Source organism: Physella acuta, unplaced genomic scaffold, assembly GCF_028476545.2.
Source record: "Physella acuta isolate Inbredline_101_S28 unplaced genomic scaffold, ASM2847654v3 ptg000586l, whole genome shotgun sequence".
NCBI lineage: Eukaryota > Metazoa > Mollusca > Gastropoda > Physidae > Physella > Physella acuta.
Window position 1 is genome coordinate 80,905 of NW_026732105.1, and position 18,748 is coordinate 99,652.

An 18,748-nucleotide genomic window follows, 5' to 3' on the forward strand; every position below is an offset into this window, starting at 1 on the left:
GTATTTGTTTAGTTTGTATGAACGTAGCATATTAATTTATTACGCCCCATGGTGTTTGTTATATATTATATATTAACAAATATTCGAGTAGGCACTATTTAAATTAGTACATACCAGAAGATACATAAAACATACATTACATATTATAAATACTATAGGCCTAGGCCATATATATATACACAAATATATCTATAGTATAGCCTATATATAATATACACGCTTTTATATATATATATATATATATATATATATATATATATATATATATATATATATATATATATATATATATCCCTAGAGGCCTATAGATATATATGTATTTTATATATTTACATGTACATGACATGTATATATATGCTATATTTAATTATACATGTATATAGGACTATATGTATATAGACCTATAGGCCTATATACTATATATATATATATATATATATATATATATATATATATATATATATATATATATATATAATATATATATATATATATATATATATATATATATATATATATATATATATATATATAGCCTATAAATCGATACTTTGTAAATGACAATGGGTTAGTGACTCGTGTCTTGTTTTGAATATTACGTGAGGTCGCCAGGGGCGGATACGAGATTGGGTTCATTTGTTTCCCTGAAGATCGTTCACATTCCCGGTAGGATACACTTCAGCTAACACGAACAGTGGATGTAAACAAAGGACAAGTAACTCGCCGTGTACACTACACGTCTCTGACGCTACCTAGAAGTCAGTTGTTTATTTTTAGCCACTGAAGAGTTCGGGTTACCGTTGCAGACGTTTGTCATTCGTTTGTAAAAAAAAAATATGTGACGACAGTAGTTAATTAAAGTTTATTTATAGATCTAGTTGTTAATTAATATTTTTTTCTCAAGAATAAAATCTCAAAGATGTAAATTAAGGAAACATTCTTCAATTGTTTCGTGTTAAATAGATCGATTATTAACAGACCTACGTTTTACAAGAAAGATTTGAATAATTTCAAAATTCACATTTCGCTATTTCTCTTATTTCATTTTGGACTTTACTTGTTTTGTTATATTCTACACTCCATTCTGTGCTCTTCGAATGAGGATCTATTAAGGTAAGATTCATACACGTCCGTGTGTTTGTGTGTGTGTGTGCGTGTGTGTGTCGATATCGTTAAAGAAATTATGACGTGGTAAGGCCTATACCATGCATTGTACACAGAAAATAAACTTTGGCCTAGATTAGACAGGAGAAGAATACAACGTGCTTTTGTCAAGAAGATACTGTTTGCACATGCGCATTAACAATTAGGGCACTCGCGAGTGCTTCTATATATAACATCGTTCTAATGAATGGTTTTTATGTCGTCGGGGGTCGCTAATCGAGTACTGGTGGGGGGGGGGGGGGGGGGGGGGGTGGGAGATGCAGTGTGAGGCGAAAGGTGTGTGTGTGTGGGGGGGGGGGGTGAATGGAGATTTTATAAGCGTAAAAAAACAAGGTAGAGGAAAATAACTCGCGGGATTTTGTTTACACGCATATGTAAATAATGTCTATAATTAGATTGTAAAAGGTCAAGCATGACCGTTTTATATTTACAGGTGAAGGTAACGGTTAATGCCTCTTGCACTAAAATGTATGTTCCTACACTGATTTATTTTTTGAAGTCCTTTTATGGAAACATATAATCAGTGGCGTAGCGAGGTCGGGTGTCACCCGGTGCGGCACTTAATGGTGTCACCCTCAGAGGCGTAGCGACCCTTTCCGGGGACAAACTTTCAAGTTTTCGATTTGCACCCCCCCCTCAAACTTTCGATTTGCACCCCCTCTCAAGTTTTTCTCTATATATTTTGCTATTTTTTGCCTTGGTGTCACCCCCCTAAATGGTGTCACCCGGTGCGGTCCGCACCCCCCGCCCCCCCCCCCCCTCGCTACGCCCCTGCATATAATCACGTGCTTTAATTAACGTTTTGGTTTTATCATCAAGATTAGTATGTCCGTGGCTGGTTTTGTTTTGTCATAAAAAAAATTCTGATGGATTAGGGTTAGTGTAAGTACGCTGTGATTGTGGGTTAGGATTAGTAAGGCTGCCGACTGCTAGTCAGTGTATCTTCCAGACTTTTTTCTCCGGGGGGGGGGGGGCACTTGAAATTTTCGGGGGAGGCGGTCGACATTTCTCGGGGGGGGGGGGGGCGTCCACTAGTAAAAGTGTATGTTTACAATATAAATTCCATCTCGTTCGGGGGGGGGGGGGGGGGGGGAGCGGTAGACTTTCTTCGGGGGGGGGGGGGGCAGAGCCTGGAAGAAACTCTGCTGCTAGTGTTAGCACTCTGGGTCAGGGTTGGCATTGAAGGTTAGTGTGTTAAAATATTGTGATAGATTAGGGTTAGTATACGTATGCTGTGTTTACGGGTTACGATTAATTTAATTGATTTTCAATTTAATTTTTAAAATTTAATTTCCAACTTGTTATAATTGATAGCTAAGGCTTTTGACTGCTCGTGTTATTCCAGGGGTAAGGGTTATCGTTGCCGTGTTTCTTCTTAATGGGTTAGGGTTTATTCTTTTCGTTTTACGTTTTACGCGAGCGAGAACTGCTAAATTAAACCCATCCTGACCAACGTTTCTTTCAGACACTTCTCTCTTAAGATGTGGGTGAGGGGTGGGGGGAATGGTCATCTAAAACTACCGGAGGGGGGTGGTTGTGGGACACTAGTTTAAGTATATATATTTTTTCCAAATTACATTTTTATTCGATTATTCGAGGTGGGGGGGGGGGGGGGGTCGGTGGGTTTCTTTCCGGGAGGGAGCACTGACACCCCTTCCCCCCCCCCCCCCCCGAAGAGATACCCGAAAGAAACTCTGATCCTGACTCAGCTGATGTGTGTGTTGATAGGGCTCAGCTGCTTGCAAGCACGTAAACAAACATGGAAACTGTTTGACAAGGGAAGCAACTGCCACGCTACAACAAGGGAGAGAATAAAATTGATCGGAAGGTAGAGATTTTAAAAATAAAACGTGGTTACAGTTTGGACAAAGGCCATGGAAGCAAATCCAAAAGGAAAATTAGGCTGAAATCGGTGTCAATAGCTTCAATGGCGCATAACCAGTTGACACTGGGATCCCTTCCAACACTAAAATTAAGAAAAGATCTAAATAGTTATTAATAATTTATTTTGTAGTTTCACACAGTTTCAAAGACATGAACATCTATTGTATACGTATCTATTTATATATATATATATATATATATATATATATATATATATATATAATTCTCTTCTGGGAGACATTAGAAAACAAGCTGCAAGCGCGCCTTGCAGTCCCCCACATGGTCTGGTGAGCTGTGGTTCACTCTAAATGTTTACAATCATAGAGCCGGGTTTAGGGGCAGATAATTTAGTTTGAAACGATTTTAAACTTAGAGGAGGTAACTAAGAGGAGGCTGCTTTCACGGGGGGGGGGGGGGTATAGGGTAGGGGTTGGGGTTGGGGGAAAAGGGGGGGAAGATGTTTTAAAGCAAATATTTTCAGTGGCAGCATTGGTACTGTCGATTTAACAAATTATGAAGTACTGAAAAGTAGAAAATAAAACAACCAAATAGCGGCGTATGATACGCCGCGGGTCGGCTCGTAGTAATTAAATGGAGAAAGTAAAATGGCATAAGAACAAGACTAAAATAGGGTGTGTAACTGTAACTCGGTTTCTTTCGACTGCTTGATTTACTGTGCTCCATCCTCAGCTGCGAAGTCAAAAGTTGACCTTGTAGCCACCCTTGGCCAGAAACAGAAAATGAAAATGAAAAGATATTTTTTTAAAATTATTTTTTAATATATTTTTTTAATACTGTTCAAATAGGAATAATTACATCAGCATAAACACATAGTTCAAACATTTAAAAAAAATATCATTACAAGAACAAAATGGTGAACATTACTAAAAAAAAGATTTGTCGATCAAAAATTCAAATGAAGGTAATTAGAAATAAAGAAATACAAAAATGGTATTTTTACCAGGATATGCTTATATGTTTTTACAGTTTTGTTGAGAATTTTTTATTTTATTTTACGTAGTTTTCATCACATTTTGTAAATTTAAAAAATTCAAGAAGGAAAAGGAAAACGAAAAATAACTAGCGAATCAAAGTTGGTGTTGGGGTGAATGGGAGTGGCGGTACGATCATTGTAGCAGGTTAAAAGGGTCATGGTGGTAGCAGGGGTTTGGGAGACATGGGGCAGGTGGGGTGGCTTGTGGTGGCTGACGAAGCGTGAAGGAGTGAACATCTTACAGTAAATAAGGGGGAATATTTGTAACTTATGTACACAAAACAAGGGCTGGTTGAAAAAAATATTTAAATTGATTATTGATATTTACTGTATGTTGATGGATGCTGCGGTATGTCGATTAAGTGTCACTTTCACGTGTCTACAAATTACAAATGTTGAAGAGCTAGCAGTTTCCTATTTAGACAACAGGCATATTATAATACTAAAATCTATTGCATATAAACATTGGACAAGTACCCTGTATGAGTTGTAGTATTCACGTTTAAGGTTGCAATAAGTAGTTTAATATTTTATAATTAGTAAACTACACTGAATTGTCAACAATTTTAGCGAACATAGTTATAGGTTATCTCCCTTAGTTTATTTTTACTTGATTAAAATTAAATATACAGTTCTAAATATATTTATTTTTGTTGTTTCTAAATGTGTAGGGTATGATGTAATAATTAATGTAATGATTGCTTAATATAAAAGCATATATATTTATTCATTTTAAAATAAGTTTAGTGGCGCGAATGTGTGTGTGTGTGATTGACAAAAAAAAATAATTAAAATGTGCAATTAATATCTTTTCAAGGCTAACTCACTTCTAAAATTCTGTTCATGAAAAAAAATTACTTTTTGAAAAACCATAGGCTTAGTGGGGTGTCTCACGTTTCTAACTCCACCCCCTCCCCTCGTCGCACATCGACACCTAAGTCCCCCCCCCTCCCACATCAGTCTGACGTCATTTACGAACGGTCCCAAAGCTAAATAGAAACATGCTTATAAAAGAAGCTTTTAAAAATTACCAAACAATATATATATAAAACAAAAATTTCTGTCTAGGCTTATGAATAGTTAAAACTAAAACAATTGTTTGCTAAAAATGTCATAAGCGCATCATCAACAAGTAAATGATTTATTTTGGACAGTTTGAGTCAATAATAGAAAAATGTAAACAATTACTATAAATAAAAAGGTCGTGAAAATGTAGGTCAGCCATCACGTGACTGGGTGGAGAATGTGGTTTTTTTTTTACATTTTTAAATTTGTTTTTGTTTGCCATTGTGTCCCCTAGAACCAGACCACGCCTCTCCTAGAACCAGACCACGCCTCCCCTAGACCAGACTACGCTTTACCTAGAACCAAACCACGTCTCCCCTAGCACTAGTCCACGCCTTCCATAAAACCTGACCACGCCTACCCTAGCACTAGTCCACGCCTACCCTACAACCAGACCACGCCTCCCCTAGCACTAGTCCACGTCTACCCTACAACCTGACCACGCCTTCCCTAGCACTAGTCCATGCCTACCCTACAACCAGACCACGCCTCCCCTAGTACTAGTCCACGTCTACCCTACAACCTGACCACGCCTTCCCTAGCACTAGTCCACGCCTACCCTACAACCAGACCACGCCTCCCCTAGCACTAGTCCACGTCTACCCTACAACCAGACCACGCCTCTCCTAGCACTAGTCCACGCCTACCCTACAACCAGACCACGCCTCCCCTAGCACTAGTCTACGTCTACCCTACAACCAGACCACGCCTCCCCTAGCACTAGTCCACGTCTACTCTACAACCTGACCACGCCTTCTTTACCATTCTATGTACTCACTCATGTCTGCTCGTGCCAAACCCTGAAACCTTTAAAAAAAATGTCATCAATACCAAGACAGGCCTGACAACGGAGGACTGACTTTTCTCGAGCTGGTGACACCTGGTGACACGTGGCTCGCGGTGAAGTGTTGAACAAATGGTGACACAAATGGTGAACGTGAAGGGCTATGACTGAAGAAAACATACGAACGCCTGCGATTCGCCATGTTGTTTTTACGTTAAAAAAAACATTCCCGTCGGTCATTACTGCTTTATAAATTCATCATTATTGATTTGAATTTTAAAAAAAAAACGTTATTGACGATTCGGATTAAAATATGGAAATTTTTGTGTTAAAAAAAAAAATTTCGTTTTCTTTTTTCCGATCTGTTCGCCTATACAGGAAATTAGTAGATTTAGTTTTTCTTATCTCGTCATTTTGATTTGTGAGGGGAGAGAATTCTTATGTGACTGATCATGAGTTGTGGCTCTCAACACATGTAACTCATGGAGGTAACTTTATTGTAGGGGTGGAGTTGAGCTGGTCAAGTGGGTAGACGGGAAGAGGTTGGCAGGTTCCAACTGCATTTTGTTTGCAACCCATCGTTGTTGCTGGGTACTGGTTAAAGCTGGGTAGAATCCCTATGGGGTTTCTGTTTTCCTCGGAGTTTGATCCGTGAGCTCAGAAATTAGTGTGGGGTTTTTGTGGGGGTCAGGGTGGGCCTTTTGTGTGGGTCTTTTTGTGTGGGTTTTGTGAGATTTCCTTGTGTGTATTTTAGAGGGCGTTAAGGGGTCGGCGTGGTCGAGTCGGTAAAGCTCATGGTTGCTAAACCAAAAAGTCTCGAGATCGAACCCTCGGGCAGATGAGGCTCGTTAGCTGAGGACAGCCACTCTTCTAGGAGAGACAACTCCAAAATCAAACAACTGCTGCCTTGTAGTTTGTTCTTGGTTGGACAAAGGCTATGGAAGCAATCCAAAAAGAAAAGCAGGCTGAAATCGGAGTCAATGGCCTCAATTGCGCAAAACCAATTGACACGTAATCCTTAATTGTGATGGAAGCATGGTCAAGTCGGCAAAAGCTCATGGTTGATACATTCGAAAAAAGTCTTGAGTTCAAACCCTCTGACAGATAAGGCTCGATCCCTCCCAACACTAAAAAATTAAGAACGAAGAAGAAGAAGAAGAGGGCGTTGTGTGGACTTTGTCTAAACTATTCTTGCCACACACAATCCCTCACACACATTCCCACACACAATCCAACACACACAATTCCATACACAGTCCCCCACTCAGCACATACTTCGCACACTTTCTACCACACCGTCCCACACACACACCGTCCCACACACCTCACCCCCCCCCCCCCCCCCTTCCCTCAGAAGCCTGTCATAACTCCACTAAACCCCCTCCACACCATTCCTCCCTCACACAATATTCCCCTTCCCCCCACACCATAATTCCTATCTATTTCCGTCCCACAGAATTATTTATTAAATCAAAACAAAAAACCTTCACACTCACCTCAACATTAAATCCGGATTCCCCCCCTAAAAAGTCTTCACCTTATGCTAGCCTTAATATAAAAATCTGTAATTTATGCTAGCCCTAATTGCTGTAAGAATCAATGCGAATTTCACAGACACGCTTGCCGTATTTATTACAGAGTTTAATCGCCTCTATCAACGGTTCTCAACTCAGAATCGCGTATCTTGAGATAACACGAAAGTAGGCTAAATTAAAAAAAAAAACAAAAAAAAAAAACTCGAGACTTTCGGGTTATCAGTCGTATGCTCTACCATTCGACCACGCCGTCCCACTTCCTAGATTAGGTGACCATAAACATATACCTGATTTGCATTGACATATAATAACAACGCCACATGTGACAATTAGCTCTTGAATGTTAAATTTTCCTAGGGAGGGGCGGACACTGGTAAAAGTATTTATTTTCTATCTACATTCTATTTCGTCTGGGTGGGTGGGGTGGGTGGGGTGGGGGAGGGTGTGTGTGTGTGGGGGGGGGTAGACATGCGAAGGTAGGCTTCTCGATGTCGTATAGTTTTTTTTAAACCTGAATTCACTATAATCTTTCTAATTGTTTTTTTTTAATGAAGATGTCACAAGCTATTTCCTTGATTAAAAATAATCCCCAAAACATTTGTAGTAGCTAATTGGGTCGTAATTGTACCGTTGATTCTTAAAAATGTAATATGATATAAGGTTGGTGGTCAATGGAAACGGGTCATTACATTATGGATACGTTAAAATAATATATTGTTATATAAATAAAATAATATGAATTTTGATTGGAACAGAAGATGACCTAAATTAATTTCTTTTTTTTTTACCGAATCGTGGTTACGAAACGTTATTTGTTGTATTATGGCTACGGGGTACACTAATCAAACTTTTGAGAACCCTTCCCAGCCCAGCCGCATTGCACAACCGCAGGGTAGTGTAATGGGGAAAAAAATGTCCCCCGCCATATTTATGGTCGCGGCACATCCTAAACCCCCGACAGTGACACGACATTGTGGCTAATTATGTAATAGATCTTTTTTTTTTTTACTGTCTGAGTGATTCTGGTAGCTCAGGCACACGTGGTTAAATGGTTAAAGGCTAATTAGAAGAATGGTTAAAGGCTAATTAGAAGAAAGGTTAAAGGCTAATTAGAAGAATGGTTAAAGGCTAATTTGAAGAATGGTTAAAGGCTAATTAGAAGAATGGTTAAAGGCTAATTAGAATAATGTTTAAAGGCTAATTAGAAGAATGGTTAAAGGCTAATTAGAATAATGGTTAAAGGCTAATTAGAAGAATGGTTAAAGGCTAATTAGAATAATGGTTAAAGGCTAATTAGAAGAATGGTTGAAGGCTAATTAGAAGAATGGTTAAAGGCTAATTAGAAGAATGGTTAAAGGCTTATTAGGTGAAATGTTAAAGGTTATTTTGATAAGTGGTTAAAGTCTAATTAGAAGAATGGTTAAAGGCTAATTAGAAGGATGGTAAAAGGCTAATTAGAAGAATGATTACAGGCTAATTAGAAGAATGGTTAAAAACTTATTACTTGAAAGGTTAAAGGTTATTTTGATAAGTGGGTAAAGTCTAATTAGAAGAATGGTTAAAGGCTAATTAGGAGAATGGTTAAAGGCTAATTAGAAGAATGTTAAAAGCTAATTCGAAAAAAAGGTTAAAGGTTAACCGAAGAATGTTTAAAGGCTAATTAGAAGAAAGGCTAAATGTTAACTAGAAGAATGGGTAAAAATTATGGGGTATAGTAATGATTGTATGAGGTATCGTAACGATTGTATGAGGTATATTAATGATCGTGTGAGGCACACTAATAATTGTGTGAGGTACAGTAATGATTGTGTGATGCATAGTAATCATTGTGTGGGGTATAGCAATGATTGTGTGGGGTATAGTAATGAGTGTGTGAGGTATAGTAACGATTGAGTAAGGTATAGTAACGATTGAGTGAGGTATGAGGCTACAATCAGGCTACAGCCTAGCTAAAGGTTTGTTTAAAAGTTTGTTAGAGGAGGTTAAGGCTAGCTACAGATTTGTTTACAGATAATTAAGGGTATGGTTAATTAGGAAATATAGTTAGGCTTGTTGAAATTGTTCTAGATTTGTTAAAATGGAGGCTAGATTTATCTCTAGAGGCTATTATTAGGATATGGTTCAGTCTAATTTTCACAGGTATGTTAAGAATGAAGTTAGGGTTCGTCAGGTTGTAATTGTGGTTTAAAGTATGTGTTCACGTGGTTAGAGTTAAAGGCTCGGGTTACCTGCCCAGCAGGCAGTAATTGAACATGAGCATGGCAGTTGCTACCTGTCTGTGAGAGGTAGGCTTTTTGAATTTGGTGCGGGAAAACCCGATTTATTCAGGGGCAAGGTAGATGTGAGGTAGAGATAATGTAGAGGCGAGGTAGTGGTGAGGTAATGGGGAGGTAGTGTTGAGGGGTAGAAGAATGGTGGTAGAGGTAGAGGCGATGTAGTGGTGAGGTAATGGTGAGGTAATGGTGAGGTAATGGCTAAATATTGGCGATGTAGTGGTGAGGTAGAGGCGAGATATTGAGTTAGAAATGCTAGAATTGAAACTAGGGGTTGTGGTTCTCTACGTATGAGGGTGACCGCTGACCCCTTGGCGTCGTTATAGATGGGTGTCAAAATGTGTCGAAAGTAGGGGGGGGGGGAATACTCGTCTATACAGTATGACGTCATTTATAGACACGCTTAATTTTTTTTTTTATAGGAGGGTAGTAAAGTAAATGAGCCCTTAAGTACTCTCAAATTAACCTTTAACCTTTGACCTAATAAGCTTTAAACAATTCTTCTAATTAGCCTTTAACCATTTAACAAAGTCTGGCTGGGCTACTTGAATTACTCAGACAGTAAAAATAAGATCTATGACATAATTAGTCAAATTTCCTTTCGTACCTGACGGTCTATGGGGCAAGTGAAGTAGAGTTTCTGTTTCTGTGACCTCGGCATATGAATTGTTGGTCAGCACTATGCCCGGCCGCCTTACTCTCTCTCTAACGTGAGTCAGGTGCCCATCACAGCTGGGTGCACGTAGGGACGTTATACGGATTCCAGACTTTCGGGTTAGTAGTTGTGTAGTCTACCATTCGACCACTTCCTAGATTTGATGATCATTAACATGTGCATTACGTGCATTGACATGTATGATTACTGTTACGTGTAAGTTTCGACCCCACCACCACCTCCCCCACCACTTCCACCCACCACCAACACCTCCACCCACCCACCACCAACCACCATCAACCACCTCTATCAACCACCCACCACCACCACCACCACCCACCACCACCTTCCAACACAACCTACCACCACCACTACCCACCCACCCACCATCCCCCCACCACCACCCACCCACCACCCCCCACCATCCCCACCCACCATCCCCCCACCACCACCACCACTACCACGGTCTTTTATTTTTTTTCATTACCCGAACTACCTGGAGACCAGCTCTGCATCATGTAACCCAGGCCAACACACTAGCGACACGACCAGCTTGCTCGTCTCAACCATGCGGTGTTGATATTCAGACACAAGTCACGTGACTCTAGTGTAAACATTGGGGGTGGAGGGGTGGGGGGTAAGGAACAAGGGTGATAATTTATTTCTTGCAGTAACAATGACCAGGCTTAGCACCCCCCCGCCCCATCCCTTCCCCCAAGCTGTCACTGCTTTATGTCAAAATGTGCTAGTCCTGATGTATTTAAACGCACTTCGATTAAACACAAGAGGATCTTATGTGTTTAAACACACCAGCCATATTTTGGTTTAAGCGCATGAGCCTGTTGTGAAACAATTTTCAAAATGCTGATTTTAAGCGGATGTTTCTACTAAACACACCCAGTATTTGACCTTTTCGCTTAAATCACATTTCTGTTACAATTTTTCCCCATTTTTCTTAACACTAAATTATAATTATATTCTAAACACACGACATCCCTAAAAACACATACGTTCCCTAAATAATACGTTGCTCCTAAACACATCGATCCCTTCGAATCAATAAACCTTTTTGTTTTTTTAAAAAAAACTTCCCTTCTAAACAGAGTGCCCCCTAAACACACAATTCCCTTAAACTTTAAACACAGTTCCATAAAAAACACTCCCTTTTGAACACACAGTCCTCTAAATGCGCCATCCCCCTAAACGTAATCCCCTAAACACACAATTCCCCTTCTTATCTGAACACCCGACTGTTTCATACTACAACAAATCGTTCCATTTGAACCCCCCCCCCCCTTCCTACATTATATCCAACATCATTTTCAACATCACCCATCGTCAACAGGCCACATTCTCAGTACTCCACATCTTGAACATCCAATTTTCAACATCCTAAATCTTCAACATCCCCCATCGTCAACATCCAACATCGTCAACATCCCCCATCGTCAACATCCAACATCGTCAACATCCCACATCGTCAAACATCCCCCATCGTCAACATCCAACATCGTCAACATTCAACATCCTCAACATCCCCCATCGTAAACACCCCCCATCGTCAACATCCAACATCGTCAAAATCCAACATCGTCAACATCCAACATCGTCAACATCCAACATCGTCAACATCCAACATCGTCAACATCCCCCATCGTCAACATCCAACATCGTCAACATCCCCCATCGTCAACATCCAACATCGTCAACATCCCACATCGTCAAACATCCCCCATCGTCAACATCCAACATCGTCAACATTCAACATCCTCAACATCCCCCATCGTAAACACCCCCCATCGTCAACATCCAACATCGTCAACATCCAACATCGTCAACATCCAACATCGTCAACATCCAACATCGTCAACATCCAACATCGTCAACATCCCCCATCGTCAACATCCAACATCGTCAACATCCAACATCGTCAACATCCCCCATCGTCAACATCCCCCATCGTAAACATCCTACATCGTCAACATCTCCCATCCTCAACATCCAACATCGTCAACTTCTCCCATCCTCAACATCCAACATCGTCAACATCCCCCATCGTCAACATCCCCCACCGTCAACATCCCCCATCCTCAACATCCAACATCGTCAACATCCCCCATCGTCAACATCCCCCATCGTCAACATCCCCCACCGTCAACATCCCCCATCGTCAACATCACACATCTTCAACATCCAACATCCTCAACATCACACATCGTCAACATCCCATATCTTCAACACTACACAACATCCACTTTCCCTGCAATGATGTTTGAAATGTGAAGTCAGCCCACACAACCACACAAATCAATACATGGATTTGTTGCTGAACGAAATATTTCATCAACCGGTTCTCAACCGTCGTCGAGCTTGAATTTTAAAATCTTTAAATAACTTCTAATTACCCCGCTCCGTCTATTCAACAACCCAAGGGAAATTACTCTAATGTAGTTAAAGAATAATAAAAAAAAAAATAAACGTTTTAATACACGTGTTCCGTTTGTAACTAGATACTGGGGGTGGGGGTGGAAGGGAGACAACATATACTCTTTAATTCTAGTTTTTAAGTAAATTTCGATACCAGATATATGCCCCCAGGGGCGCCGTGATTTCGACAGCGGGGCGTCGCCCGAAAAAAACAACATTAGATTCAATGTAATATTCATTTTGATTGACATTTAGCTGAGTTGATCGAAAACAATGATAACGTATTATTCATAGTCATGTGGTTTGTCAAGCATCCTTAATGGCGCCTCCTAGTGTGCGGTCACGCAGAGGCGTAGCGAGGGGGGGGGTACATATGTCCCCGGGCGCCGACCTTAAGGGACGCCAAAATGGGTTGGAAAAACAAATTATAGCTTAAAGGGGGGTGCAAATCGAAAGTGTGAGGGGGGGGGGTGCAAATCGAAAGTTTGAGGGGGGGGGGATGCAAATCAAAAATTTGCTCTCGAGGGGGCGCCACGTCTATTACTAGAAATAGTCGCCAGATTTATTGTTTTTGGATTGACTGTGTGTGCACTTGATCACGTGAGTTTCTACAGCTTTTGAGATACTTGGCCTCGTTGCGCATTAAATTTGTGGTCAGTTGGCTTTGATCATCTTTAAGATATAGGGTCAATTAGTTTAGGTGTGGGAATAGCAGTGTTTCCTTCACATATTTTTCTCCAGGAGGGGGGGGGGAGTAGCATTGAAACTTTCGAGGGGGGGGGGGGGTGGATTTACATTTCCGGGCTGTGGACAGTAGTTGAAGTATATCATTTGTATACAAATTATGTTTCGTTCTTGGGGGAGGGGAGGTGAAATCAACGTCTTTCGGGATGGGGGCAGTGCCCTACATCTCTCCCGCCCCCCCCCCCCCCCCTTGTAGTTCAGTAGTTTAGATGTGGGAGCTGTTTTTCCTCCGGGGGTTGGGGGGGGGGGCGGCACTTGGGGGGCGGCACTTTAAAACTTACGGGGGGGGGGTACTTTGAAACTTTGGGGGGGGGGGGGGGCGGCACTTTAAAACTTAGGAGAGGGTACTTTGAAACTGGAGGGATGGGGCACTGAAACTTTAGGGTAGGGGGGAATGTGGGAACTAGTAGTTTAGATGTAGGAACTAGTCGTTTAGATGTTGGAACTATTAGTTTAGATAGACTTAATGTTTGTAAACCCATGTCTTCAGTATGCCTACTGTAAAATTTGCTAATCAATTTTTTTTACTACGAATACACAAAGATTATAAATAGCTGGCAGATACATTTTTTAAAAAGCTGAAACTCTTCATTAATATTTGATCAGGGAATATTATTTCTCCGTCATCGATTTCCGGAACCCTGCTGTCCTGAACTTCAACGCTGAAGAACTAGCTCTTCGACAGTTGGCTGGGCTTAGACCACGTGACAATGTTGATAAACCGTTTACTAACCCAGGGTCTGACCTTGGACAAGGCCGATTTGGGTCAAAGTGGTGATGTGTTTGACTCGATGATTGGATGAAGGCCAATGGCTAGTAAGTAGGTCACCAACCAGTTCTACGGCTCAATAAAAACCTGCATGAGCCATAGAACTGATTGGTGACCTACTTACCAGCCCTATTAGGTCAAAGTGGTTACGCTTTGACTCGATTATTGGATGAAGGCCGATTAGTCAAAGTGTTCGCGACTCAACGTGATGTTTGGATGAAGGCCGATTTTTTTGGTCACAGTGGTTTGCGGGTCAATCTCAATGTTAAGATGAAGGCCGATTTGGTGCTGATGTGAAAATTCTCTTCTCTGAAATGTCACGTAATAACATTTCTGTGTATTCAATAACTATTCCTGATATTTCAGAGTCCCTTGATTTTTTTTAAGGCCCGACTCTATTCCTTAAAATAGTCATTTATAATACAAACCTTTTCAACATGCAAGCTAGTCTGTTATTGATCAAATGAATTCCCATATAGTGACGAAAAAATAATTGAAAAAATATATTGTTAGTTATATAAAATATTCTTAACCAAAAACATCGAATTAGTACAAAAAGGATATTTAAAAAAACTGCTACACATATAGTCACATAATATTTATGATCACATGTTTGATATCACTTAATGATCACATGTTTTCTAACTCGGCATACGAGTTTAAGAATATTTTATCCCTCTTTGAGATGTTGTTGAGATTATGCTGGGACTTCGAGCACTACTGCGTTTTAGAGATGCAAATCGCGACTCTCTTGGTGCGCGGACCTTTGACCACAGGTGCTTTGACCATAGGGGGTTTGACCATAGGGGGTTTGACCACAGCGGATGTATTGATACATGACGTCATTACAAGTACTCGTTGATGACGTCATGTTAAGAGTCACATGTTAACTCGGTTACGTCATTGTATTGTGCATAACTTTCACTGTAAGCAAACTCTAGTTCTTATCATATTTCTTAAATAGAAAAAAAAACATGTCCCTTTAAAAAAAAAAATTAGACACGCCAACCTTTTCAAGGATTCGAACCCGTGACTTCCGCGTTTCAAAAACACGCTGGCTCCGCTGTGTCTCTCTAAACCCAACCTACTCACCTGCATGTTAGATAATCGGCACCTGATGATCGCCTACCACGTGAACGTAAGCCAACTGTGTCTTGGGCAAACTAATTAACCGCGGTTGTTGTTTTTTTTACCCCCCCCCCCCTTTCACTTTCTTTGTTGCATCAATTTGTGCCTACATTACCACCGTTCTGTTTCCCTCCCACTGCCCCGCTGTTCAGTCACCCTCCCACTGCGGTGTACTTTGTTGCATCAATTTGTGCCTGCTCACAACGTTACCGCTGTTCCATATACCTTCGCTGCTTGTACTTCGTTGGATCAAACGGTGCCACTCACAACATAAACAACAGCTGTTCCCTCTTACTCCCACCGTTAGTGTTTTCAAGTAGAAGACAAATAAACAAACCAAAGTTAATTAGAAAATGGGGGAGGGAAGGAAAAACGTAAAGTACCCTTGTGTGTGCACAGGTGTTATAATTTATAGTGGAGGTGGGGTATTTTTTTTAGCAGCTAATTTGATCATTTGGGGACAGCGTGGCCTAGCCGTAGAGCGCTAGGCTGTAACCCGAATGTCTCGAGTTCGAATCCGGGTTCAAGTCAGTGGAACGTCCATGAGTGGGCATAGTGCTGACCTCACATTCCCTTCATATGCCGAGGTCAAGAAACATATGAACTCTACTTCATCAACCCAATTGAAAGCTAGGTTTAAAAAAATGGCAACAAGTATAAATACATTTATGTGTTCGTCACAATTAAATATGGAACTACGGGAGACAATCTACAACTCTGTTCGGGAAAATTGTTAAAAATGTATAGAAATTAAAAATTTAATAAAATAATCAATTATTTATTATATAAATAAACTATGAATATTAAAATCCTTGTAAAATTAATGTCTAATCTTAAATTTCGTAGATTTCAGAATTATTATTTATTGGTAGTTTAAATGAAAAAGCGTTTAGCTTTCATATATTTCAAATTTTTAAAGGCGTATAATTGTCCCTCAGCGTGACTGCTACAAATGGTATGATAATTTTTTTTAATTGCCTTGATGTTTAAACTTGGAAAAAATGGAACAAAGAAAACAGAAGGAAAATCAAGAAAATGACATTGTAAATTTTTTAAATGAAATACTATGTATTACATTGTAATATTTTAACACGCAACCTATCCACACAGCTAGCTCCTGGTTCGAAGGGAGTGAACTGTGTGGAAGGAGATCTATTAAACTTAAAAAAAAACAAAAAAAAAAAAACTACTTGATGTTTAAACAATTGAATTAATAATTTAAAAAAAAAATGAAAGTTTTAAAAATCTGAGTTGGTATAAAACCACGCATTTCAATCTAATAGAGAAACTAAATCAAACAAGTGGAACATTCTAAGATATACCCTACATATTACTGAAATATTGGTCTTGCAGTTCTGATCAATCATGTTTTAATTATCTACTGTTTTTTGTGTTCTTTAAAGATAATTTTTTAACATAATGATAAGGTATGGGTTAGATCACTGTATTGATCACACACCCTTTTTACTGGTAATTGCAAAAACAATATTTACAGAGTTTTACCTGTTTCAAAAGCTATGATTCTGGCGGCATGGTACTTTGGTACCTCATTTAAGCGTTTTCCCAAATGAACTTAATAAATCAGTTCGGAAAGGGGGGGGGGGATAACCAACACAGAGTGAACATAGCGTCAGTTTTTAGGTTACTATTCTGAACATACGTATACAATTATACATATAAACTGTTATACATATAAACTGTTTCAGAAATAGATTTAAATAAGTAACAGTGGTATTATGACAGTACATTTTTTTACAGAGGGATCCATGGGGTGGGGGGGGGTATTGTACGTGACGTCATTATGTTACTTTTACCCAACTTGACGCTGCATGTGTTTCCATAACAAACCGCCCCCCTCCCCCCTTTTTTTTGTGGTCGCGCTGACCGTTAGCCCTATATATGACCAAGCGAGCACATTATACATAATCTGTTATTTAATTATTTAAATATCTAATTGTAACGTGGTTGTTTTGAGTTTTTTTTTTTACTTGAAAAAAAATGACTAGATCTACATCATCTTAGGCTTTGACACAAAATAATGACGTAGGCCTACTATGATTTAGTTAGAATTGTTTGAAATGTTAAAAATAAATTTGAAATACCATGAATTGTTTTAGAAAATTGACACGGTCACTACCTCATCCCTTCCGCTTGTAAAAAAAAAAAAACGCTTTTTTTCTTAGGCGGGTGTTAAACAGCTACATTACTAATACATTTACCATGATAACTGCATATTGAATGTTTAAATTACATTAATATAAATTTTTAAATTTATTTTTTAAATTATCAAATTTAAGTATTTTGTTGTTTAATTCCGCTTGTGGACGTCCACATTGACCCCCGAACCCCCCCCCCCCCCTAGTCAACACACGTCCAGAGAAGTGGATTTTTTTTCGGATCCCCCCCCCCCCCCCCCCCCATGTGGACGTCATAAATGGATGACCCCATACTGGACGACCAAACGTATGGGGGCTGGACTGCTAACCCCAATGTCTCGAGTTCGAATCCGGGTTCAAGTCAGTGGAACGTCCCTGAGTCCACCCAACTCTGATGGGTACCTAACTCACCTTAGGGAAAGTAAAGGCGACTGGGCATAGTGCTGACTACACTATTCCTTTAGATGCCGAGGTCAAGAAAAATATGAGCTCTACTTTATCTGTATTTTGGAAAATCGATACATTCTTCAAAAAAAAAAACAGACTAGTAGCAACGGCTATTTAAAGATCAACTCTATGGGAATATATGAATAAAATCAGATTCTATTTTAAAAAATACTCTGACATCGATTTCAATTGAGATATTGCAAGCAAAGATAAGACATAGACTGGAACTCTCACCTAACTAAAAAAAAAAACTTAAAGGAAAAAAATAATAAAGTATTAATATTACTTAAGACAGTCTCAAGCCAAACATCACTCGATCAGCCCTCAGTAAATTAACAGTCCTTAGGTTTCTCGGGTTTTGAAAGGGCACAATCAGAATGGTAGAAAGAGACACACACCTCACCCCCCACACACACACACTCCCCCCCCCCCCCCCCCACCCAACCGGACTGGCGGATAAATCAAGGACAGCGTACGCTCATCCCCAGGGGTCAATTTTATGTCATGGAAAGTTTTGGAATGATAGATCAGTATGTGTATTACAGAGACCCTTTTCCCATGGTCGTTTTTGTTTCTGGCCATGTCGCTACAACAATGTCAACTTTTGACTTCGCAGCTGAGGATGGAGCACAGTAAACTAAGCAGTCGAAAGAAACCGAATTGCACACCATATTTTAGTCTAGTTCCTACTTTCTCCATTTAATTATTATTACTATTTTATTA

The 18,748-nt window shown here is 39.8% G+C and overlaps 1 long non-coding RNA gene across 1 annotated transcript in view; it reads left to right on the top strand.

Annotated features, from left to right (window-relative positions):
- The window catches only part of LOC131947162 (uncharacterized), an 81,377-nt gene that overhangs the window by 361 nt on the left and 62,268 nt on the right, over positions 1–18,748 (top strand). The window contains exon 2 of the long non-coding RNA XR_009387844.1: positions 905–1,113. This is a non-coding gene — a long non-coding RNA (uncharacterized LOC131947162). The remainder of the gene's footprint in view (positions 1–904; positions 1,114–18,748) is intronic.